Here is a 6000-nt window from a genome sequence, read left to right as displayed (position 1 = left end):
ATTCTACTTTGTTATCTCCACTTACAGATCTCCTTAAAAATAGGAAAAAAGGCCAAACTATTACATGGACTTCAGAAGCCGATGATGCTTTCCGGCGTATAAAAGAAGCTCTTACTAGTGCACCTGTCATGACATCTCCGAATTTTAAAGAGCATTTCTATCTCATGACAGATTGTTCCAACACTGCTTCAGGTGGTGTACTGTTTCAAATGAAGGATGGTTCGGAACATCCAATAGCTTATACCAGCAAAAAGCTCAATAAAGCACAGAAAAATTATTCCACCACAGAGAGAGAACTTCTGGCAATTATCCATGGTCTTGATGCCTTTCGGTACTATCTTGAGGGTCGTAAGTTTACTATCATCACAGATCATAGTTCTTTATTATGGTTACATTCCATGAAAAATCCGTCACAACGTTTATCCCGTTGGATTTGTAGGCTTTCTGTCTTTGATTATAATATTGTTCATCGCAAAGCCAATGGTGTTGTGGTTGCAGATGCGTTGTCACGTACATTCGATATCAATCTTTTAGATCTGTCCACTTTATCTCCAGATAATTGGTATCGAAAGATGATTCATAATGTCACCCAAGAACCTACTAGATATCCTGATTTCAAGGTAGAGAATAATATCCTGTATAAACATGTAATCAGTCCAGTTGAGTCTTTATCGAATATGTCTGATTGGAAAATAGTAGTCCCAACAGCAAATAGGGATGAAGTCTTGAGAACTTTTCATGATGATGTGACATCCGGTCACTTTGGTTTTTATAAAACATTTAGTAAAATAGCTGAGTTATATTACTGGCCTGGTCTGCGCAACTCAGTTAAGAAATACATCTCTAGATGTAGAGTTTGTGCAACATGCAAGCCGAGTAACCTACCTCAAGCTGGATTAATGGGTTCGTTTAGGAACATTAATTTTCCTTGGCAAATGATCTCTTTAGACCTTATTGGACCGTATCCCCGTAGTTATTCAGGTAATACGTATTGTTTGGTAGTTTTAGATTACTTCACCAAATTTCCTTTAGTTTGCCCTCTTCGTAAGGCTACAACTCCAGCTATTTTGAAGTTCTTAGAGGAGCAAGTGTTCTTACTATTTGGTATTCCCCAAATAGTATCATGTGATAATGGTCCACAATTTATTTCTAAAGCCTTCAAAGACCTTTTAAGTAAATATAAGGTCCAAAAGATATTCTACAATGCAGCTTATCATCCGCAAGCTAACCACACTGAACGTGTAAATCGTAGCATTGTTACTGCTCTTCGATCTTACACTTACTCTGATCATAGAGCTTGGGATCAGTACATTCATTCAGTTGCTCAAGCCATTCGAACTTCTGTTCATGAAACCACTCAGTGCTCTCCAGCTTATGTTAATTTTGGTAGGCATGTTCCATTGTCAGGTGATTATTTCGGTTTAATTTCTGAAAATTCAACAACTCTTCCTCAAATTTCTGAGAAACTTCACCGTATGGAAGATCTCCAAAACTTACCTCCAATATTCGCTGACATTAGGAAGAAGTTGAAAGCTTCTTACTGTAGAAATCAGCATCAGTATAATTTGAGGAAACGAGATTTGCGATTTTTTGTGGGCGATCGAGTTTTGAAACGGAATTTTGTAAAATCAAATAAAGGTGATGCCATTTCTGCTAAGTTTTGTCAGAAATATGTTCCCTGTACTGTCGTTAGGGTAATATCTCCTTTAGTATATGAATTAAAAGACAATTCGACAAATAGACGAATTGGTCAATTTCATATAAAGGATTTACTCCCTGATAATACAACAGATGAGGCAACATCTTCATCTTCAGAGGAAGATTGACTTAATGTCTATTAAGCTAACCTATTCCTTTGATTGTTATTGTTTTGGCTCGGTTTGGTTACGATTTGATATTTTCTTAGATTTTTGTTATTAATCACCAGATTTGATATATCTACTGCTTATACTTTGATAAGTATCTGTTTATAATTAGTTAAAATTATTAAGGCCATTAGAGTGTTTACTTATATTAGATGTTGCACTGGTATGGAACTAAATATTGTAGTGCTGCTATACTGTGCTATATGTTTATGTGTTGTATAACCTATGTTCACATTTTGCTTACTTGTTTTGCCAGGTTGGAAAGAATGTTGTAATTTTTTTTATGGATTTGATTCCGGTTATTGGTCATGATCAAGTTATATAGGAACATGTATCTGGATTTGCTATGTGGGTTGTTTTTTTTAAATCAGTCATTAGGAATTTATATAGACAATCATTATGCATAATTTTAGGACACTCCTATATTATATAGACTATTCTGCCTGTGTATAGGTGAATGAATACGTGGGTTCGAAGTTTTAGTTCAATTGTTGGCCTCAGTTGTGCAATGAATTTCGGAATTCACCATTTTCATGACAAGTTGTACAGTTATCTAGGCAGTAGAACGTCTTAGGATTTGAACATTTAGCTTTAATCCTTAATATTTTCAGACTTTGGTCTAATATAAAAATTGTTCCTTAGCTGATTTATTATTCTTACTTATAATATAGTTTATTCAAGTCATGGATTGCTCCCGTTACAGCTAGCATATTTAGATTACAGTTATGGATAGTGATTCCATATTTTGGCGACAAATGACCATTTATAGTTATTTTCACTTCTTTCCTTAGGCACTTATCTATATTTTGGTATATTGAACTAGGAATTATCCTGTTCTCTTTTATTAGTATCAGAACGAATTATAACTCTGCAGTTTCTTCAGAAATTGGTCTACTCGTTCTTGATGTTCTGTTTTGTTATTACTCCTACCTTAACTCTTACTATTTTGCTATGGTTGTTAGAGTTACTGGCACATTAAACTCTTTTTAGTGCTCTTATGCTAGGTATTCTTATAAATTTGTTGTAGCTACCTGCTATAGTTATCGAGTATCAGCATAAGTTAATTTTGTTGTTTTTCTAGTTTTTATTTTTGGTCTTTATTTTGGATCCCAAATGTACTGATGGCAGATCATCAGGATGGAATCGATTTTATGGCTGTCCTTTTGTTTAAGCCGTTAGCCCCACATTTTGATCCAATAATTTATTTGATGAATTTTTAGGTTAGGCACATATTACCGGATGTGGGTATATGTGGACCTACCCTATTTGGTTTATTTGGTTATAGTGTGAATTGGGTCATTATTTGCCTGATTGATTATCTTTGGATATGCTACTTTATAAATCTGTTGTCCACTGTATGGTCAATTTTGGATTTACCATCCAATTCGACACTTATATTGTTGTCTATACATTTGGTATTTTTATTGTTACTTATTATTGTGTATCGGTCCACCTATTTGCCTGATTGATTATTCCTTGGATATGCTCTTCTATAAATCTGTTGTCCATTGATGAGTCAATTTTGGAACCAGGGTCCGATTTCACATTATTTTGGATTATTTTTATTGAGTATTTGTATTATTAGTCTATACTATGCTATGTTGGAGTTACCTTACTTTAACTTTACTCTAAATAGTATGTGACTTTTTACTTAGTTACATGTGGGTATCTTTAGATGAAACCATTTTTTTATTCCTACATCACTCATAATCTGCGGTTAATTATAATCATGTGAATCGATGTAGATTGTTTTGGAAGTATTTTAGTGAGTTAATATAGTTTATAGCTGTACTTGGCAAATTGTTGCCATGGCTATAATTTTTTATATATAAGTTTATTTTTTTTCTCGATTCTTGATTGCTCCACATATGGTTGAAGTATTGGTTAACCTACATCTAACCAATCAGTCAAGTAAAAAGAAAAAAAATTTTTTTTCACTTAAAAATTTTTTTCTCCGAGTAAGAGGGGAATGTAACGAGTCCGTTACTTAAAGAACCATTTACCTTTTTGTCACTGGAATCCTTTAATTTAATTATAAATTAAATTCATTTTTGAAATATTCTTAAACCAAATATTTAAATAACTCCCAGTGAATATTATTTTCTGAGGTTGGCATTAAACCGCGCCCTCAGCGGTGAAATTCTGAAAATACATTCAACCGACAGCTTGTGAAATCACTTGTTGCTGGGGTCTCGTGGAGTGAACATCGTTTGTTCAAGGCGGCTGTAGGTGCCATTTTCATGAATTGGGTTTAAGTTTATTTTTTATTTTTTTTTTGTGGAAAAGCTGTTGTGTTGGAAGAAGCCATTTGTTATTTAGTTTTTTTTGGGAAAGTACTTTAATTTTGGACCACCTCAGCCGGTAAGTTTAAAGTTATAAATAAATTATGTGTAAAAACATGTCATATCATCCGCCATTGTTAGTGAAATTCAAATCTATTTTAATCCGCTCTCGATATATATTCTTAGCTATCTAGCTATCTATTCTATCTTATATATGTCCTATTTCACTTATTTCATTAATACCTAAATATATTACAAGTATTAGATTTTATCATTATCTCAAACTTTATTTCTTTCCAAAGATGAAAACCAACAATTATCTATTTCAATTCCATACCGTTAAACCGGCTAATATTTCCTTTTTTTTCTATTCTATAATATATATAGACCATGCTTTCTGAAAACCTATCTATTTAATATATCCTATAAAATATTGTCATACCATCCCAAGGTTATTTTTTACAGAAAAACAATATAGTTTTTATTTTAATTTAAAGCAACCTGTTGACCTTCTTGGTTTTTCTTTGCTTTCTTGTATGAACAAAGGACTTGGAGTAACACAACTGTTTTTTTAGCCTACTTACGGATTCCAGTGCAAGTCAGGGAAGAATAATTATTTTTTTTGTATGGAAAATTTATTAAGATAAGGGGAAGAAGAATTTTAAGTTTATGGTTTTTTTTTGAAGAAGAATTTAATGGACTTGGTTTAAAGTACCTCCTTTTTTTATATGGAATCCAGGTTTGGAGTAAATTTACCCACCTGCAGCTAGTTCTTCACCAGAGGACCTTCCAGGGAAACCTACGGAAACCGGCTGGAAGAACTTAGTTTTATTTTTTTTGTTTCTTATTTAAATATCTTTAATAACATTACATCCTCTTCAAGGTTTTAACTTTTATATCACTAATAATAATTACATTCAATTTTTCTAAAACAATAGTCAGTACAATTTAATTAAATTATTTATTGTCTACCAAGGGATGAGATTTTGACTCTCCCTTGAATCTCTCTTCATCAGGTTATCGTGTGCACACATACCCGGAGAGTTTCATTTCATTTCAAACTTAACATTTATTAAACGAAAACTAAACTATTATATTAGTGAGTAGTATTTTATATTTATATTATCTTATATTTTATTTTATATTATTTATACATAATTATTGAGTATAACCTCTGTCAAAATTTAACATTAATAGGTACGTTAGGGGGGGGGGGGGAAATTGTTTATCATTATATTCCGGGATTTTACTGTAAATATAGATAAGTTAATTGTATATAAGAGGTGATGGGTCATATATAAGTGTTTAAAATAGTCTGTACATAAAATTGGTATTTATTAAAGTTGGGTTAAAACAATTCAATATTTCAATCAGTACCTATCTTTCATATTTCAGCAATACAAGATATCTCGGAAGAAAACATTTAACTTCCTGGCGCCCAAGCATTCACTAGAGCAACTTTTAATTTTATCTGTTTATTTCTTGGTGGTTTCTTGTCATTAGTTCTTATATCTTACGGTCTCTGTAGGGCATGCAAATTGGCCGAATCCTTCTTTGAGTGTCAAGTGGTCCTTCTCCTGCATAGTCGCTAGCCAACACTTAATTCTGTTATATTTTAAAATTCATATTTACTTCATAAAATTCATATTTATTTCTTTTACATAATTTATTTCTATCTAATCCCTTCCATCTTCCGTTATTCCCCATATTAGTTCGTTGGTGTATCAAGGTGCATTTTAGAGTTCACCCTTTTGCTACACTGGATAGAGTCACCTAGACTCCCCTAGCACAATTTTTGCTACATTAACATATTTTTGTTACAAATTATGCCGTCAAAAAAAAGTTTTTTTATT

The sequence above is a fragment of the Diabrotica undecimpunctata genome, chromosome 8 (assembly GCF_040954645.1).
Source record: "Diabrotica undecimpunctata isolate CICGRU chromosome 8, icDiaUnde3, whole genome shotgun sequence".
NCBI lineage: Eukaryota > Metazoa > Arthropoda > Insecta > Coleoptera > Chrysomelidae > Diabrotica > Diabrotica undecimpunctata.
Note: the sequence above shows the minus strand (reverse complement) of the source record.